Source organism: Apteryx mantelli, chromosome 20 (assembly GCF_036417845.1).
Source record: "Apteryx mantelli isolate bAptMan1 chromosome 20, bAptMan1.hap1, whole genome shotgun sequence".
Taxonomy (NCBI): domain Eukaryota; kingdom Metazoa; phylum Chordata; class Aves; order Apterygiformes; family Apterygidae; genus Apteryx; species Apteryx mantelli.
This window is the reverse complement of record NC_089997.1, coordinates 8,520,829-8,540,969: the sequence shown is the minus strand read 5'-3', so window position 1 is coordinate 8,540,969 and position 20,141 is coordinate 8,520,829. Positions and strand designations below refer to the sequence as shown.

The window sequence follows — 20,141 nt, the reverse complement described above, 5'->3', positions numbered from 1 at the left end:
CCGGCCCTGGCCGGCAGCAGCCGCCGCAGGCTCCGCACACACAAGCACACGCCGGACCGCAGCGTCGCTCCAGGCTCCCTGCGCAGCAGCCGCCAACACCCGCCGCTGCTGCAGCTGCTTCTCCGCGGCCTCGAGAGCGGCGCCGCGGCGGGGCCCGGCGGGGGCGGGGCCGGCGCCACCAGGGGCGGTGGCCATGGACACACAAGCCCTGCCCCCACAGGGCCGGAAGTGCCGCCTCCTCCCGCAGAGCATGCGCACTGGTGCAGAGGAGGGGGGCGAGGGGCGGGGTGGGGGCGGGGCCGGGGCTGCCCGGGCCCTGCGGGGAGGGAGGGGGCGAGAGGCGGCTGGTGCTGCGCGGGGCAGCGTCTCCCAGCGCGGGGCCGCCCGGAGCCTCGAGCCTCAGCGCCGGGAGCTGCCGTGCTGGGGCTGAGGGCCGTGGGCCGAGGGCTGGGCAGAGCGAGTGGCGGGGGCAGCCGGAGGCGCTGCAGCCCGGTGTGTGCAAGCAGCTGCTGGGGAAGGCGTGGCCCAGCCTGGGCCGCCTCCGGCCCTGCGGGAGCCCCCGGCTCTTGCGCCCCTTCTCCTGTCAGACCAGTGATGGCACCAGCTGGGTTTGGGAGCTTAACAGTGGAAACGGAATGATTTTTTTGAAAAAAGACCAAAGTACCCTTCCAGTGTCTCCTATTCTTTTTGAAAGCACATAGAAAAAACCCTTAGAAAGTGCTTTTGCTCTCTGTTCCTGAAGTAGAAGTTTTCCCAAGACTTCCTCTTTGCCTTAGCTGATCTAATACTTTGCCTCTTGCCTTCTGCTGAGTGGGGAAGTGTGCGGCTGAGAAGTTTTTACAGACCTGGTTGCTGAGCCCTGCTTTAGGAGTAAGTTATTTAAGTGGGTGTATGAGTTGCTTTTCCATCTTTTATTTCCTCACCCCCTTAGACATTTCTACCCTAGGTTTGAATGTGTTCAAAGCAGAGGTCTGTGCAACACCTCTGAGTGTCTCTTGTTTCTTGGAGATGGTTCTTGCAGCATCTTTGTGAAATCTTCAGAGCTTGCGTTTAACCTGCTGCCAAGTCCCTGCAGCTGCTGCCTGCCTCTGCGAGGGTCAGCCCCACATCTGGCTTCAGGGTCCCCGCGCTCCTCCAGTTCTGCTGGTTTAAGTGTTTGTGGGCTGGTGTGAGGAGGCCAATAGCTGGTGCAGGTGTGAGAGCAGTGCAGGCAGAGCAGTCTGTGAACCCCGTGTGTTTAGTGAGCTGGTGCCTGCAGCTCTGCTGGCGCTGCCTCTTCCCCTGTTCAGTCCCCGTCCACCCCAGGCCCTGAGGTGCCGCAGTCACTAGGTCTCAAACACGTCTGCAGGTTAACGGTGCTGAACATCAGTTCCCTGCAAGTTTTCTGGAGAAGCTGACTGGCAAGGGAAGGACCCACTGGTTCAAGCGCGCAGAAGAAGGTTTTGGTTGCTGCCAAGCAATTGCTGGGCATTTTGGTGCAGTCAGTCGTCAGGGCTTCCTCCCCTGGCGGCAGCAGCCGCCTGCGCTGTGTCGCCATGGGGCGAGCGTGGCGCAGTGCCCGCTGCCCTCCCTCGCAGCCAGGTTTCCCGCGTGGGGGCTGTGGCCCAGTGAGCGCAGCCGCAGCACCCAGCCCGGCCGGGACCCCCGGCAGGGTTCTCCCTGTGGCCCAGCCTGCGTGGGGGCAGGGCAGCCCCCGACTGCTCCGTGCAGCCCCTGCCTGCTGCAGGGCCGGTCCTGGCCGGGGTGAGGGGGGTGAGGTGGGCCGTGCCCCCTCTGTGACACGGGCTGTGGTCTCAGGGGACATCCCGTGTTACGGCGACAGCTGCCCTCTCCTGCGCAGCCCCGGCCTCTTTGCACACGTCGCGGCGAGGCCGGGGGAGCCCAGGCGCTGGGGCTGCTCTCAGCACCGCTCTGCTGCGAGGAGCCACCAACCCTGAGCGGGAGCTGGTGAGGGGAGGCTGGGGCAGCGCAGGGCTGCAGTGACGTGTGGAGGAGGAGGAGGAAGAGAGGAGCTGTTTCCTCATCACCTCCTGCTGCGGGGTGACCCAGGGCAAGGAGGACAAAGATGGAGCTCTGGGACACTGGCCATGGGACGCGGCATGGGCAGGTGGTGCCAACGCTCCCCACCCATGGTAAGGCCTTCAGGATCTCCTTCCCGGGAGCTGTCGCAGAAACCATTAACTGTGAACATGGCTGTGGAAACCCTGGGCCAGGGGGAGGCTGGATGGGGCTGGGGGCTGCAGCCAGATCCCCCACTGATGGTCCCCTCTGGCTCAGGTGCCATTGTGGCCACCAGAACTCCTGGGTGCTGGCCCTGATGTCTGAAAAAGGCTGAGGGATCCTGCAGCTCCTGCTGGGCTCTGAAGAAGCAGATAGAATCACATGGGCTGGAAAGGAATCCTCAGACTTTTCCTCAGCTCAGCAAGTCTTTCTGTCTGGGACCCCAAGCACTGCCTGTAATTCCTTCCTGCGGGCTTTGAGCTCAGGGACACATTGTGGCCATCCTGTGGTAAGATCTGCATGTCCTAATGCCTCTGTTTCAGCTGCAGACCCCTCGTGGGGGCAGATAAAGGTTGTAGCCTCAAGGCAGTGCCCACCTCAGCTGCTGAGCCCCTGTCAGGGATGGGGTGTGTTTGGGGAGGGGGATGCAGTTTGAATATGCTTGCACTTGTCATCTCCTTGGCTAGGCACGTGCTGAACGGCTGTGAGCTGGCCCCCCCAGAGCATGACGTGTCTTATTTTCCAGAGACCGTTGCTGTCTGGGAAGGTGTGTCTGACTACATTGTATGGCAGCTGATGCTGAACCAGGTGGGTCTGTCATCGTGGGCCTGCCCAGGAAAGCCTTCTTCTGGATCTTCTGGATCTGAGGGATGATTTCTCTGCTTTGACTTGTATTTTTGAGAGGGTGAAGGGGAGGGGGATGAAAACATCTGGAAAGTTCTTCAGAAGAACTTCTCCAAGGCTTCTCCAAAGCTTTTCTGAGTGCTTCATCTGTTCCTTTTGCATGGCAGGAGAAGGCAGGGCACTGAGCACCATCCCCATGCGCTGACAAGTCACCAGCCTGTCCACCTACCAGTCTCATAATTCTTCTCTTGCTTTGTGTTTTCAGGGAGTGAGAGTTATTCGGCTTGGGACCTTCGGTGTTGTAACTGAACGAGTTGGTGTTGGGAAGCATGGTTTCCTGACTGTTCGCAGACCCGTGTTCCGTCTTTCGAAGACTATTGCAGAGGTTCACGGCCTCACCTATGATAAGGCCTATGCTCCTGGTAAGAAGACAGGCTGAAACTTTTGCTTTGCCTTAGGACATCTTTGGGGTGTGCATAACTGCTGTTCAGCGGTGACTGTTAGAAACCTAGAATTGCTTCCCCAGGTCCTGAGAACAGCTTCAATTTTTAATTATCATGTCATCATAATGCACATTACAATTATGCTCCCTCTCTCCGTGACTTGTTTAACAGCTGGCTACATGCCAGATGTATTGGGGCTGCTGCTTCTCATCAAATTGATTTAAAACCATTGGTCCATGTTTATGCCACACTGGAGCTTGTAAAGGTGAATACTGGTATTCATGCTGGCTCTTCCATTCTCCTTCTACTTTGAAGTAGGTCAAAGGCAACTGTAGAGAGCCTTGAAATGGAGATGGGGACAATAGTGTGTATGAAAACCCATCAGAGGCCAGCTTTGCTGTGATTGCTGGTCATCCCTGTGAGCCCTGCATCTGTAGTGGATATTGGTGATGCCTGTGGGGCAGCAGGAGCTCCGAGCTGTGTTTGGGGTGTGTCTTTCCTTTGAAAGGACTCGCTATCTTCTCTGTGATGTCAACATCAGTCTGGCGCTTCTTGGAGCTGGGCCGCTGGCACCAAAAGCAGGGATGTTTGCTGTGCAGTTCTGAGGGTGCTGGGGGTGGCTGGAAGGATCTGAAGGGGTGTAGTGCAATGCTTGTGTTTTCCTTCTTTCTTTCACCATGTGATGTGGCACAGCTAAATGTCTCCCAACCTGGAATGCACGGAGTGTGAGCACAAGTACCTGGCACCCACTCTGCCTTCTTGGGAACTGGCCCCCTTTCTCCTCTCCTTGTCCTGCCATCGTGCCCCATGTTCATACGAGATGGCCAGGCCCTTTCTTTCGATCTCTGTAAGGAAGAAAGCATTGCTGTACACTTGGCACATCCGGTTGTAGAGTGCTTTGAACTTCTCCTAGGGAGAAATGACATCAGATTCTTTCAGGAGCTTTACCAGATGTTAAAGAAAACAGCTCTGTAGCAGTGTCTTGCTTGAAGACCTCAAAGCTGCCAATGCTCTGTTTTAGCCTGCTCTGCTAGTGACTTTGTTCCTCTTTTTCTGCTTCCTAGGTCATAAGCTCTCCAAGCCCCTGAAGTACGCTCACATAGCCTTGGACATCTCTGTTCCTCGGAAAACAGTGGAGGCTTGCATAGAAGAGACCATGCATCTTTTCTCCCACTGCCTGGAGAGCGGGAATAATGTTGCCCTTGTGTTGAAGGACATTGGCATGCTTGTTATTCAAGGAGTAGATGTGAAAATGAGATTTTACAGAGACTTTCTGAGAAGGTTGAATGGGACAGAGCAGCTGGTAGAAGTTCTTCTTGGGGTAAGTTTTCCATTTCTCCAGTGCTATCTGTCATCCTTTTGAAATCACAAGTGACTGCAGTTCTATTAGCCTGCCATGACCTGTTTAGGCACATGGACAGTCCTGGCCTAGAGTAATGCCAGCTCCCTGGACAGTTTGTCTTGAGCATTCAGAGGATTTGGCAACAAAGAAGACCCCGGGAATTACTGTGCTGGGTCCACCCAAAGATTCATCCAGCCCAGGAGCCTGTTTCCATGTGCTGAGGGAAAAAAGTCCAAGGAAAGGGCAGGTCTTGTGTGTTTTATCCAGGTAGACCTCCCTCCTTCCAGAAAGCCATGGTTTAGTGCCCTTTAGTGATGACATTTGAACCCATGTGTCCTTTGGCTGTGCCTGGGATGGTAAGGCAGTGAGTTCAGCATTTTGCCCTTAAGCTGTGTAACAATATTTCTGTGCGTCCCTTTGGAAGCTTGGCCTGATCCCTTCATGGGATGCTCTTGAGCTCTGGTGTGGTGAGGAATAGTAATGGATCCCTCCTCCCCTTGCCTGGATCAGTGGAGATGTCAGACATTGCTGTGAACTCTCTGTTGACCTCAATCCTCTCTCTTTGCAGCTGGAGGGCCTGAGTGTGTTTCATCTCTCCCAAATGGCAACTGGTCAGAATATTTATCACCCTCATGCTCTTGCTCTGTAGCGTTTCTAGGTCTGTGTCTGTGTAGGTTTGTTTTTGCAGGGATCATTGCTGACCCCACTCTCTGGGCAGGAAGCAGAGGCCCAGGCAGACCAAGGCCCATATGGGACCAGCCCCCTGTTGCTGCTGTTGCTGTGTTGGTCTAGTTGTGCTGACCAGCTCTTCCCAGTGCCTGGAGTGTCACCAGCATGAAGGGGGTCTTTCTGTCCTAATGTGTGCATCTGCACGCTGGCAGCCATGGTTGCAGCATGTCAAAGTGAGAATCATTTGAGCCCAATGTCCTTGCCCAGGTCTCTAGTGCAGCCCTGTCCTTCATGCTGGTCTTTCAGGTGCCGCTGGAAAAGTGAGATGTGAAAGCAGGCTGAGGTGAGCCCCTCGAGGGTTAAGGCAGAGATGCAAGCAGGCTGTAGGCCTGTAGGCTTCCCAGCTCTGTCTATTCCTTCTGTCCTAGTGCGTGGTGTCTTTCCAGTCCATTCTCTGGGCCAGGGCCTTTTCTCCAGCCTTTGTTGCAGTGGGTCCCAGAGCAGCTGCCCCTTGAACACACCTCAGAGGTTTGGCCTTCCCAGTTGTTACCCGCTTTGCCTCTCCATTCCTCTATGGTGCAGAGGCAGTTGTCTGAATGTTAGGAGAGACTGTGGGGTTAACCCCACATCAAGCCGGCAGGGAAAACGCAGCTGCCGGGAACCCCAGCTAGTGCAATGCCTTCTCGTGTGCTTGCCTCCATCAGCTTCTGCATTAGGAAAGACCTAGTCTCCTGACTGAGTCTCTGGATTCTCAGCCTTGCAAAAAGCCTGACTGTGTTCTTACCCTTTCTCATTTATTTCCCTCCAGACTCTGTGCTGCATAACTGAGGGACTGTTGAGAGGAGTGGAGAAATTCAGCATTTCAGTGAGGCAGCTTCTTCTCTGAGCAGTGGAAAAGTTTGCTGCCCTTGTGAGCACTGAGATAATTTTCTTGGCATCACCTCACACATGTCTGTCACCTTGCAGATGCCAGAGATGAGGGATTCAGTCCTCTCAGGCACCAAAACCGCTGCTTCTCAGACCCATTCTGGTCATGTCATCATCTTTCCTGAGTGAGTATGTTTGCTTCTTAGCCCCTGGGTGGCCAAGCGAGCAGCTTCTCACGGCATGTTTGGTAGCCAGTGCTTGTGAAGGCTGCTCAGAAATTCATCTGAGAGTAACTCTTTGAAATGTGCATCAAAGTGCAGGTCCCTACTAGTTGCTGGCTTGGGACATTTTCATGTCTTCTGTGAGACCTGCATGAATCAAATGTGTCCTGAATGTGTTTTCTGGGGTCAAAAGTTTTTTTGTGGAAGGCCTGTCTAAGCCAAAGTGAAGCGTGTGCCCAGTGGGGTTTTGGAGAGCTTTGTCCTGGCTCCCATCATGCTCAGTGTTTTGTTCCATTACTTGTCTGGGAGATGGAGGTTCCTTTTTACAGATGGATGGACATGAGCTTGGGAGGGCCTGCAAGTGATTTGGAGGGTGAGATGGGAATTAGAAATGGTGCTGGAAAGCTGTAGGAGAGGAGATTATTGTGTTCTGCCTGGACATGAACATTGAACGGGAGATGGGAGCTGGTCCCAACGGCAGCACAGAGGATCTGGGTTCAAATGAGCTTTCTCATAGGAAGGCTAGGAAAGCTCTCAAAGGGCCTGATGAGGAAGCTCATGCCCCTCCAGGTGCTGGAGGTCTTCATGATGTCACTCAGCTTGCTACTGCACTCCTCCAGCATCTGGCGTGTTCTTCATATCCTGCTTTGGAAAAAGATGGACTTCCCAGTAGCTCCCAAATGCCCCTGCGTCCCCATTATTCACCCAAGGGGCAAAGGAAGTGTGGTGCCCTCCCTTTAGACTGGTGTCTTTTTCCTGTTTCCAGGTACAAGTTTGAGGATACAGCTAGAAAACCACCCGTGGCACCTGTGAAGCCGACATGGGAAGAAGAGATGGGAAAAGATGGGTGCAGTGTCAAGAAAGGTAATGAAGCAGCTGGTTCCTGGCAGGGGTTTGTGTCTTCTCCCTCTGTCCTCTTTGGCAGGCCATTGGAGCCAAGGTGACAGTGTGATGTCTTGGGTAGCATGAGGCACTAGAGGTGATGCTGCTTACCCAATATGGGAAATCTCAAGTGACTCCTGAGGGAACAAGACCTCGGGGCAGCCCAACACTCCCACCTGCAGTTGATACCTCCAAGTTAAACTTTCCCCCATTTGCACGGGACTCAGTGTCCTGGCGTGCACTGCAAACTGCTCTTCCTTTTGAGGCGTTGGTGCAGAAGAGAGGCAAACCTGAGAACTGTCCTTGGGCAATGTGAATCCTAAATTGTGCCTGGAGCTGTATGTAATGGAGGGGCTGAGCTATTTCATGGAATCAGTGTGTTTTCAACTGATGGGAAGAGTCACCTTGCGTAGATGGTACAAAGTCTGGTAACCTATGCCAAGACTTCCTTTCATTTTCAAAGCAAGGAGTTCTTACCTTTCTTTCCAAATTTCTCATAAACATCCCCAAAACAGTGCCTTTGGGTTGACTGTGTCAACAGAGGAACTGCAGGCATATGAGATCAGTAGACAGATCCAAGGATGTGCTCCCCTTGTGTGAAATTGTTGCCCCCAGAGAGACTCTGTTCATTCACCAGTACATCTCAGCAAGCCTCCTTTTTCATAATGTGACTAGGATAGAACATGAAAGAACAGAAAAAACAGTACCACAAGAAATGATGTTGCTCAGTAAAAACTAAAAGACAGAGAGAAGCCAGTGTCCGGAAGGGCCAAAGACCACCCAGGAAACAAGGCATAAAAGGAATCAGCTGGAAGCCTCACAGTTTTATCACAGGCTTGATCAGATCTGCATATCCTTCCTTTTCAAAAGGTCTCTGCAATTCTATCCTGAGGTGTTTTCTTGTCTCTGACTTACAGGAAATCTTCCTGCCCAGCGCCTCCTCTTGAGAGGGAGGCATCCTCCACCCAAAATAACAGCTCCGACTATGCAGAAAGGAAAGGGGAAGAAAGCTGAGGGCAAAGTGCCTCATGGCAGGTGAGACCCTTGGAGGAATGGATGAGGGTGACCCTGGACCCTTGTGCTTGTTTGGGTGAGATGTTTCCTCTGGACACAAGGTTCATAGCAGCTCTGAATGTCTTTTATCACATGTCGCAGTGACTCCTGATCCCTCGATGGCAGGAATGCCTTTACACCCCGACCACTTTCTCCTTCTTTGACACTGGGTGTCCAGAAACAATCAGTTTTCCATACCTAAACACACGGTAGCTGGGCCCATCGAGCAGTGTTTAATACATTAGCCAGGACGTGTGTCTTAGAGGCTGTCTTTATAAAGGACCCTACTCCTCTCCTTGCCACATCAAGACAGAGCCTGTATCTGGGCACACTGAGCATTCCTGCAGGCACATCATGCAGCCCTGGGCATTTCAGCTGGGGGTGATCTCTGTCTCTGCCCAGCTTGTGAGTACAGGACAGAGACCAAACTCCCCCTGTGCTCACACCACCTCCCCACAATGTGTATTTTCAGCGTGCTCCCAGGCATCCAAGGGAGCTGCTCAATGAAGGTGGAGCGAGGCAGGAGGAAGGGCAGTGCTGAAGGCATGCCACCACCTGAGAAGCTGGTTACAAGAATCCAGAGGTGGCCAGGAGAAGTACGTGCTACTGAGTGAGGTCCTCCTTGTGCCATATGGACTTGTGGAAAAGCGCAGTTCTATGGGCAGTGAGTATGAAAGACCCCTTCCTGCGTGTTCATTTGGCCGTTGACCGACCTTGTCTGAGCCTTGCTTTAAAAGGTGCGGGTCATGCTCTAGTTTTGCAATGCATTTGTCACTATTGCATCCTCAGGAAACACCTCAGAAGAACACCTCCCTTTTGGCCCTGTTTCTGGAGGGAATGTACCTGCTGGGCCTTTCAGGGATAGGGGATGGACAGTTTCTGTTTAGCTCAGTGATCATTTAGCTCATTGTTCCGAGCAAACATGTGATTTGCGGACCTGCCAGTATTAGCTTAGGGGCATAAGAGCACTGACAGGAAGGCTGAAGACAAGGGGCAGAAGGGAGGATGAGAAATGACCTTTGTGCACTGGAAAATACCAGATGCCAGTAATAATCTTTGCTGTTTCTTTTCTGTGGCCCTCCAGGTGAAATATCACTTCAGAGTAATGGGTGAGGGGATTCTTGTCTTTCCTCTGATCTGAAGCCCTGGGAAGGTTTCCCTTTCCTGTGCCTTTTGCTGAAGTAAGGCAAGTGAAGAGAGAAGAGCACTTTTGGAGAACTCATTTGAAGAAACCCCCGTACTTCCTCTGGAGCTGTTTTCCAGAAGCATCTCTAAGAGGCAAGGAACCATGAGGAAGGGGGCTTGCAGTCCAAGTGAAGTCCTGGTGTTATTAAAGGCCCATAGTTGGGCTGTCGGCTGTTGGGGAAGCTCAAGTGAGGCCATGAACACTGATGCTGAGAGTAAAAGCTGAGGTCCTAAGGGGTGTTTGCGGTCATTTGATCTGACCTGCCAAACCTCCCAGTAGGGTTTCATTAAAAGTTCCTGCTCTGCCCATGGCAATTTCTTCCCCTCATTTGCGATGCTATGGGAGATGTCCGACTGAGATGGAGGGGTGAGTAGGCAGCCTGGCCCTTGCCCTCTGAAGGGCAGTGGGCCTGCGAGGGAGAAAGATTGAATTTGTGGAAAAGGATGGGATTTGTGTGCCAAGAGACCAAGCAGAGTGCAGAGCAGGGTCTGTCCTTGGCGTCCTGGCCCAGCAGATGTAGAGGGAGAAGCGCTGAATGCGAGTGGCAGGGAGGGGGCTGTTTAACCAGCTGCGCAGGGAGGAGGGACTTCAGTGTGAGGAAGAGCACAGAGGGATCTGTCTGGGACCCCTACTGAACATCCCTCTGCATCAGCTCCTTCCTGCTGAAAGGGCGCAAGGCAGGGCAAAAAGGCAATGACTCCCCTGACGTCTAGCAGGGAGGCTAAAAGCTGCCTGTAAAACCATGACTTCACAACAGCCCCAGATCAAAGACTGGCAGTCAGTTTTGCTCTCCAAATTTACTTTCTTCTTCTTTTTTTTTTTAATATCTCCTGAACATTGCACACAGACTTGCTTTTGTGTTCTCTATCCCCTCAGTACCAGCTCACGGCACAAAAAAAACCCTTTCCTTACCCAAATGTACTCACCCATCAGGCTGCCCTGCCCAGCCCAGCTGCAGCACTTTGCAGCCCCTGTCCCTGCACGGAGGGAGAAGCCCTGCTCCTGCAGCCCCACATACTGCGTTGGCCATCTTGGCAGCTCTTGCTGCTGCTGAACCCCTGATCCCCCATCAGGAGCTCAGCTGCGACTGCGACCCAGGACATCCCTCTCTGTCTCCAGACTCAGCATCTGTCCAGCCAACAAGTCAGGCTAAGGATCAAGCACAGCCTGGATGGAGAGCGCTGTCCTCTACCCCAATGTTGTGCTTGGGGTAGATGAAGGACTGACCCTGCCACAGGGTGGGGGATCTCTGGCAGAGCTGTCTGCACATCAGGCAGATGTGTGAATCGCTCCCACGTCCCCACACAGTCTCTGGAGCGGGCACTCAGCTGGGATCTTTCCCTGCCCCATGGCACTGCACCCTCCCTTCTCCCCGTTCAGTAATGAGATGTACAGACACAACCACCTGGCACTGACTCACACTCTTTCCTCTTCTGTCATTCCCATCAGGCAAGGGGATGGGACAAGTCAGCTCAGCTCAGGGTCAACAGGACACATGTACATCCTTTGTGCTGCCCTCTAGCCTCTCTGGCCATCCCCCATGGTCTAGAAAGGACGTCCCACATCAGGATGCATGTCCCAGCCAGCAGCAGATCTGCTGTCCCAGAGCTGGGACATGGTGACTGTGAGCAAAACCCAGGGTGCTGGGCAGCACAATCCCCCAGGCACCCCACCAACAGGGCAACGTCCCTGGGTGGGCTTGAACCACCAACCTTTCAGTTAACAGCTGAATGCGCTACCTGCTGTGCCACAGAGACCCCCACCTGGTGCTCTCCTGGGGCAGCTCCAGTGTCCAGTTCCCGGTGCTGTGGGACTGGGAATGTCCCTGATCCCAGGCACATCCCCAGCCCCAGGGAAGGGGACACTGACATTTGCCCACTGCCAGGTGCTGGTGGGCAGAGCAGTGCAGAGGGAGGCCTAATACCTAGGTGAGGGGCTGTGGGCAGCTCCCTGCCCAGGATTGACTCTGCCTGCTTTCATGGCCCTTCCAATGCACACCCCAGGGTCAACTGGAGCTGTGGGCACATCACCCTGGGGAGGGCATTTCCCTCACCCCATTTGCTCCTGCTGCTGGCATCAAAGACAGGTGTGACACACACAGGAGTGCTGCACGGGGTGGCAGAGGTGACTCAGGGAAGGGGTTTGCTCCTCTCCATTGACCCTCCCTGGGAGGGCCAGAGTGTGGGAGCAGTGCCTGCAGCAAGAGTCTCCTCCTGCCCCCATCAACTGCAGAGATGTTGAAGGGGCAGCAATCTATGGTGCAGCCCTGGTCCAGGACCAGTCCCAGCTGAGAGGGAATCTCAACTTCCCCCATCCCAGCCTGTGGCCCAGCAGGAGGGTTCAAATGCTGCTTTCTGCTGAGGCTCTCAGGGCACCAGGGGCCAACAGGGCTGTGCTTGTCAGGGGCACATCATGGGACAAGAGTATGTCCCACCCCTCAGCAGGCTCTTAGGGGATGTAGCTCAGTGAAGAGCACCTGCTTTGCATGCAGGAGGTCCTGGGTTCAATCCCCAGCATCTCCAGGGGAAGTTTTTGTCCTGAATCTCCATTCCCCCCCAACAAGGGTGAGGGCTGGGAACAGAATGCATTGCTCCTCTCCAGATTTTTCAGGCTTGCCCTCTGACAGACTGTCCTGTGGGAAGTGGAGCTCCCCATGTGGGAAGAGCCCAGGCAGATCATCAGAAAGCCTGCCCAGGTGAAATGACATCATTATGTTGCTACTATTGCAACAACCTGATTGGCCAGCAGTAGGCAAACAGGCAGGAGCTGAGAGGTCATCAAGTACATCTCAGGAGAGATGGCAGCCCTGTGGGACAAGAGTCAGTAGCATGCATGAAGGTGAGAGGACTGGATGCTGGCTGGGAGGTTATTTTAGCTGCAGCAGCAGGATTGCCCTGGGCAGGCAGACAGGCACTGTGAGGGCATCAGGCTCATCAGATGCACCTGACCACGGGAGGTGAGAGCTCAGCAGGAGGGGAGGCAGGTGGAGGTGCCAGCTGGGACATCACTGGTGAGTCACTCCTGTCCCAGCAGCTCCTGGCCAGCAGCAGGTGAGCAGGCACTGGGGTCACTGCAGGTGACAGGAGCTGATTCAGCAGCTGGGGAGGTGGGAGTGGGAGCAGGAGAGGGAGCAGGAGAGGGAGAGTCAGGCAGAAGCACAATGGCTGGTGTGTTGGTTGTCAGGTCACTTCCATTACACTTCCCCGATTGGCCAGCAGTGGGCAGGCGGCATTATGAAGTCATGAACAGCATCACAGAGGCTGCCCATCAGCAAGGAGAGCTTGGGAGGAGGCAGGGGGGAGGGACAGGTGAAGGTGTCATTGGTGGCTTTGATTGTGAGGTGTCTCCTTTCACAGCAGCTGATTGGCCAGCAGCAGGTGGGCAGGCCTGTGAGGTCATCAGGGGCATGACAAAGTCCTTGAGGTAGACATGAGAGCCTGGAGGGAGGAAGGAGGGAGAGGCAGATGACCATGACACTGCTGGCATAGTGATTGTGAGGTCACCTCTATGAGTGCAGCCTGATTGGTCAGCAGCAGGTAGGCAGGTGGGTGGTCACTGTGAGGTCATGAAGGGCAGGAGGAAGCCCCCAGGAGAGAGGAGAGCTCCTGAAGGGAGCAGGGGCAGGGAAATGGAAACGTAGCATGACTAGGAGCTGGTTTGTGAGGTCACTTCTACTGCAGCAAACTGATTGGGCAGCAAGCTGGCAGGCACTGTGAGGTCATGAAGCAGGTCAGAAAACCTTCCCCATGGAGAGGAGAGCTCAGGGGAGGGGAGAGGGAGAGATGAGTTAGAGCGGTGTGTTGGATGTTTATTGTGAGGTCAATTCCTTGCATCAGTCGGTTTGGCTGTCAGCATGTAGGTCAGCAGGGAGGCGTAGTGAGGTCATCAAGAACATCAGAAAACTCCCCTGAGCCAAAAGGAGAGCTCAGGGAGAGGGAAGAGAGAGACAGGCAGGTAAAGGGGGACAAGCTGAGATGAGGATGTCACTTCTTTTGCACTGTAGCAAGATCTTTGGAACTGAAGTTATGCCTGTGATACAAGGATGACATTCAAATTTATCCGATATAGTCCTACATCAATGGGAGTGGACTGTGCATGCTCTGGAGTGGTTACATGGAACCACAGGCCAGATGGATTATCAGGATTCACTGAAACAACCCCCCTGAGGGATTGTCACCCAATCCAGCTGAAGATGCTATTGCAAGGACACTTGTGACAGAGAATACCATCAACGGCTGGACAGCAACCAACCAATCTTGTTCAAGAGGTTTGGATTCCCCAAATGAGCATTATCTAAGCAAAAGATCCAAAGGAATTAGATTTCTTTTTTTTTTAAACAAACACTTTGTCTATGAATGCTTGTGAAGCAAACAAATCATTTTGATCCATCACCTTCTGGTTATGGACCCAGACACTTGTGCTGTGCCCCTCTGCCCCTGCTGTGGGCTCTGCATGGAGCTTCAGAGCAGGTGTGCCATTTCCTGCAGCCAAGGTGAGAGATTTGGACCTGGCAAATATCTGCTGGGCATGCCAAAAACATCATCCGAGGGATGGAACAGGCATGTCTTTATTTTGTCACTCTTTGTCCATCTCTGGCCCATGTCCATGTGTGTGAGTGTAGTGACATTTCTGCAGCTGAGCAGAGAGGTCCCTGCACCAGATGCTGGGGAGAACGTGTCCTTCATGTGAGGGCTGAGCCCAGCCCCACATGTCCCTGTGGGGAAGGGCAGGGCCTGATGCAGCCCCAGGACTGGCTGAGCGGGTGCTAACTCCATGGTGGAGGGGCCATGGGGCTGAGCAGAGCTGGCACCACTTGTCTCCAGCCAGACTGTGGGAAGCCTATGGGAGAAAGGTATTCGCAGAGCAAGACCCCCATGGAGGTGAGTAATGCACATGGGCGCTGCAAACCCAACCCCCTTCCCCATGGGAAACCCCCACTCCCATGGGACTCAGGCTTCAGCCCTGCATCTCCCACAGGGAGAGATGGGCCAGGGGCTGGGGAGGGAGGGGGCTGTCTCAGGGCAGGGGCTGCCAGCAGGGAGGCTCCAGGTCCTGGGGACAGAGGTGGTGTCTGAGCCCCAGCTCCCCCCAGAGCCCCCAGGGTCACCCCTGCCCTGCCCCACCGCCCTGGGGCTGTGCTGGTGACACCATGGGTGTCCCTGGCAGAGAGCAGTGCATGTGGGGCCAGAGCCAGGCTGAGCAGGGCCGTGTTCCCGGGAAGGGGCAGGAGGGCAGGGCAGACCCTGAGCGGGGCTGGCACAGCCCAGCCCTCCTGCAGCACAGCCGAAGGCTGGACATGGCACCAAGCGCCAGCTGAGCCCTGCGCTCCTCGCAGCTACGCAAGTCCCAGAGCCCAGGGCTCATGCAGGGCCCCTGCCCAGCCCCGAGGGCAAAGTGGCTGGTCTGGGAGCAGCGAGGGGAAGGAGCAGGATCCGGCCCTTGCTCGCACTGCGCTGTGGTCCTGAGGTGTAAATCTCGGTCTTTGCCACAGCTCGGTGTGGGCAGAGCTCCAGGGCAGAAGAGGCTGGTTAGGGGCACCTGGCGCAGGACAAGGTCCCTGCAGAGCGGGTGTTCCAGCATGGAGGTGTCTGCCCCAGAGCAAGAGCCCCTCTGTGCCCCAGTGTCCCCCTGCCCTGGCACATGCAGGGCTGCTGGGGCTGAGCCCTGAGGTCAGTGGGACAGAGATGTCTGAGACCCCTCGCTGAGGAGTGCTGGTACTTTTCCCTCCCACCTACACTGTGGGTCCAGGCTCCTCTCGCGATCCCTTCTCAGCTCTGCACACACAGCCCTGCCATTCTGCAAGGTCCCCAGCACCAGCACTCTGTCCTGGAGAGAAGCGGAGATGTCCCCAGCCCTGGGACATGCTGCTGCCCATGGAGGGTCAGTACAGGGCCTGGGGCTGGAGGAGCTCCCAGCACGACACGGGGAAACGCTACCATGGAGAGGGTGCTGGTGACAGCTGCTGGCTCCCTCCTCTCCTGGAGGGCAGGATCCTGCTGTTTGCAGCACTACCGAGCTGCGGCTGTTCCCAGCAGGGAGCCTGGCTTTGCCCTGCCCCGGCTGGGGGGATGGAGGGGGCTCACACAGCCCCACTGCCGGGCTGTGGCTTGGCTGCTGGGGCAGAGGAGAGCTGCCCTTCCTGGGAGCCAGAGCTGAAACCCTCCTGTGAAGCAGAGCCAGCACTGGGCAGCACTGGGGCTGGGGACGTTATCCTCTGCCTCCCCGAGAGAGGCACCAGACCCTGGGCAGAGACATCTGATTTTGTCTCCCGGCCTGATGGTGCCCGTTGCGGGGGAGAGGCGAGCTGTGCTAGGGCAGCTGGGCAGGGAGAGCTGATGGCAGCGACGTGGCCTCATGCTTTCCTGTGCCTGCCAAGGCTGAAATCAGTAAATGAGTGGAGGATGGATGCATAAGTGGTGGGTGGGGGGATGATAAAAGGAAAGAAAGAGAAAAATGCAAGGGAAAAAGTAAGGAACATAAAATTTCAGTGTAGGAAAGGAAAATTAAAGCAGGCAAAAATGCTACTATCAGAAACTGCCAGTTTAGTCACAGAATCCCAATGTTTTTTACATATAGGTATAGATCATATAGATTCAGACACAGATGCATTTGGTGACTCCTCCCCATTCCAGGAGATCTCTCCCAGTAGCTCAGGTGTCAGCTCAGTGCAGGAAAGGAAATGAGCCAGGGCAAAGGCAGAATGTGTTTTTGTGCGCTTGGCCTTAGCCCCACTGCCTGTCAGTGTGTGGCATGGGGAACCCATCAGGAAGAGCCAGTGGAGTGTGGAGACCCCCCCTGGCTGGAGGAGGGAGGGCAGTTTGGGTGCCAGATGCTGCACAGCTGTCGAACCCTCCTCCCCACTCAGCTCCTGTTTGAGAAGTTTCTCACCTGTGGGCACTGGGGCACAGTTGGTTAAAACCCGGCCTAGGACCAGGGATCCTCCCTCAGCTCCCATCAGCAACTGCTTTAGGAGTGGACATGAAATCTTCTCTCCATGGAAATATGCCCTTGTGATCATCCTCAGGGATGGGCCTGTCCCAAGGCCAGGGGTTGAATCGTGACTTTGGGCTGGAGCCCGCATATTGTGGTGGTCCCTTCTCCAGCCCACTGCCCTCTCCCTCTTCTGCCTCCCACCCTGCTGAAGGAAATGTCCTCTCCTGTCACTGACTGCTCCCGTCCCCTGTGTCTGCACACAGATAGTCCCCTGCACAGACCCAAACTGGTGCCCCAGCTGAGGTGGCTCCTTCTTCTGCCCTTGCAGCCCATCAGCGGGAGGGCAGAGGGGTGGGGGGGGGATGGGAGCAGGGGGGTGTCCCAGGGCTTCCCTGAGCCCTGGTGCCTCACAGCCCCTGCCAGGAAGGAGCCAGCTCTGGGCTGTGCCAGGAGTGCTCAGGGGTCCATGAGGGCCACAGGAGCCAGGAGCAGCCCCTGGAAATGGGAGATCCTGTGGAGCCAGAGGAGGGGAAATCCCAGCCCCTGGCACCCCAACAAGCTGCTCTGCGCCATGTGCAGGGTCAGTGGGAAGCAGAGCTGCCTCCCAACTGCTGTGGGGAGGTGATCCCCAGGCGATGAGCCCCTCTGGGGCTGGCTGGGGTGTTCAGGGCTCTGCTGTCACCTCCAAGCTCACTGCTGTAGGGCCACAGCCCAGGACCAACCCTGTCACTGCCTCTTGGTGGTGGCATCCTTGCCTGGGACCAGGGTGGTCCAGGCAGAGCCCCTGGGAAAAGAGCAAGCAGGGGCACTCCCGGGGTGAGGAGACAGGACCTCCCTGCCCAGGGGGGCATTACGGGACCCTGCAGAGAGACCCATTTTGGCTGGAAGCTCTGCGTGTGGTTTGCAGGATGGAAATGTCTCTGCCAGCAGGAATATCCTCCAGCTGGACTGTTCACTATTCCCACACTCCAGGGTCTATGGGCACTTGCAGGCGCACAGCCTGTCTCAGAGCCCGCTGGTCCCGAGACGTGCCCCTTCCCCACTGCTGGTTCTTGGTGCTTCGCCCTCCCTGATCAGCCTTGGGGAGACACCCCGACACCTGGGGAGGGAAGCACCAGCTCTGGATCAAACTCCCAAATGCTTTTAATCAGAACAAATACCAATGCATGGCATAGAAGTAGATGAATAAAAATAGACAAAATGCCCAGCTCTTTCTGCTACCAGTGGGAGAAGGGAGACTGGTCTCTGGCACTCACGGCTCTCCCAGCTGCACAGAACTCTCTTCCATCCCAGGTGCACCCAACCACATGGCAGGGGTGGGCTCTCCTGGCCCTGGGCTCAGGGACCTTTGGGCACCAGGGTCCAGTCTCACAGCCTTGGTGTCCTCATGGGGATGTGTCAGAGACACCTCTTCAGCATCATCGTACCCCGTGTCTGTGGGGAGCGGGGATGGGGCGTCTCTCTTGGCTCCTGGGGCCCCATCACTTCCCCAGGAGTGCAGGCTCCCCTCTGGAAGCAGCAAGGCCGGTGCATTGCAGTTGGCCCCATGCACGTGCCCCTCCTGGGCTGTAAATCCCCTTCCTCTCCCTCCTCTTACTGTGCTGAGACGTCCAGCCCCTTATCCCACCCCAGTTTCCACAGCAGGAAAACTCCTGGCGCAGGTTCCCTCCCTGTCCCGGGAGGTCGGGCTCCCAGTATGCAGTGACTCTCTGGGCACTGGGGACGGCACCCCAGGAGCCGGCAGCACTGCACTTCCCCCTCACCTCTCTGTGCCTCCACAGGCCTGTTTCCCTCCTCTGCTTCCCTGGGCACTTCCCAGTCTTGCTGCCCAGGAACAACATCCTCCCCAGGGTCAGAGACTTCTCTGGCATCATCATAGCCATCTGCTGGGTCACCTCTGGGCAGGACGGGGACATCTGAAAGGAGAGGGGAGCTGGTGGCAATGAGAAGAGCCCTCTCGCAGAGCAGAGGAAGGAAGGACGTGCAGGAATGAGGGGCTGAGACACTGGTGTGGCAGGGCCACAGGAGACTCAGCATCTGTCCCACCTCCCCCAGGGTTGTGGGAGTGTGCATATGGCAGCGGGGATCCCTCTTGCCCAGCCACACGGTCAGCAGTGCTGGGATCTGCACCGGAGCCGGCTATGGAGACTCCCTGTGTGCTCAGGGAGACATCAATGCCTCAGGGTGAGCTTGGGGCCTGCCGGAGGCAGGGACAGGTTGAGCCCAGGAAGTCCCCCTGCGACCCTGCAGGGCTCAGGGCTGCAGGCACCCAGCTCAGACGGGCATGTGTGACCCTCACATGCTCTGCAGGGCTCTGGAGTGACTCCCGAGGGCGATTCCTCCCCACCCTGATGGTGACACTCAGTGACACCGCTGTTGGTCACACAGCTACAGGGAGGAGAGAGCAACCCTTCCTCTGCCTCACCCTCCATTACCTGGTGCTGACCCAGGACCGTCCTCCTCCTCGCTGTCCCCAGGCTCGGGCTGCAGCTTGGTCAGGGACCCCTCCAAAGAGGAGCCTGGCGAGAGGAGCAGCAGGTGTTATTGGGGTGAGCCCTGCTGACCCTGCTCATGGCCAGCACTGCTGGGGACGGGGACCCACACAGCAGGGACTGCGCGGGGAGGAGGGCTCGGGGCTCGTCCTGCTCCCATGGGACAAACCCCATCTCAAAGGGCCTTTCGGAGTTGCCCTGGAACAGCCCCTTCCCTCACCCACCAGGTACAACCCTGGACAGGCAGCCCGGCAGGCAGGGAGGAGCTGTGCCCCGGGCTGGGATGGGCAGAGCTGGTGGGGAGGAAGCTCCTCACTGGGCTGCTCTCCCCACAGACCCAATGGCCCAGCGCTATGGGGACCACTGGTCTGGGGGCTGCCAAGGTCCTGTCCTGGGTCAGGGCTGGGGGAAAGGGCCCTGAAGATGTGCTCCCTCCAAAGTGGACCCACACCGACCTGAGCGACCGAACATCGCCTGCTTCTCCCATGTCAAGCTGTAGTCGATCTCCTGGTACACGGCCTCAGAGAAGGGCTCCAGAGACCTCCTGGAGCCTGGCGACAGAGACAGGGTCGGCACAGGGACATGGAGACAGGAAACCAGACTCCGATGTGGTCACCCAGCCCTTCCCCTCAGACCAGACCAGCACTGACCCCACAGCCCAGCCCCACTGCTCTGTCCAGGCACCACTGCCACGTCCCCAGTGACAGCAACGTCCCTGTGGAGATGGTCTGGGACAACGTCACCCTCACCCTGTCCCTTCAGAGACAGCTCCATGCCCCTTTTGGTCCCAAGTCTTGTCCCTGGTCTGACCCTGGAGCAGCTCCCGCAGCTTCTCTCCCAGGGGAGCTCCCCGCTCTCTGCCAGATGGGTCCATAACACGGCCCTGCCTTGGCATGGGTGGAAAGGGCTAGGCCGAGAGAGCAGCTTGGGGACCGGACACCTGCACTGAGAGATCCCCTGCCCTGGGCTCCTCCCGGCACCGCTCCTGCCCCACAGCCTCCCCTCCAGCGCTGCCCAGAGCACAGCCAGCTGCTGCTCCCATCTCCACCAGCCCCTCGCTGCCATTTCTCTCCTCACCCACTACCATCTCCTCCTGTATCTGAACTCTCTTCTCCCCTGGTTGCTGGTGTCCCACAGTCAGACAGTGGAGGGGCAGGGAATAGGGTAGGAGGCAGCACCCCCACCCCAGCTCCATCTGTGCCCCTCACA

General features: G+C 56.4%; 1 non-coding gene and 1 pseudogene across 1 annotated transcript; one reads left to right on the top strand and one right to left on the bottom strand.

The window, feature by feature from the left end:
* Positions 1 to 20,141, bottom strand: part of LOC136993816 (scavenger receptor cysteine-rich type 1 protein M130-like) — a 261,469-nt pseudogene that overhangs the window by 227,160 nt on the left and 14,168 nt on the right.
* Positions 11,959 to 12,029, top strand: TRNAA-UGC (transfer RNA alanine (anticodon UGC)). Its single transcript has one exon. It is a non-coding gene; the product is annotated as a tRNA-Ala (tRNA).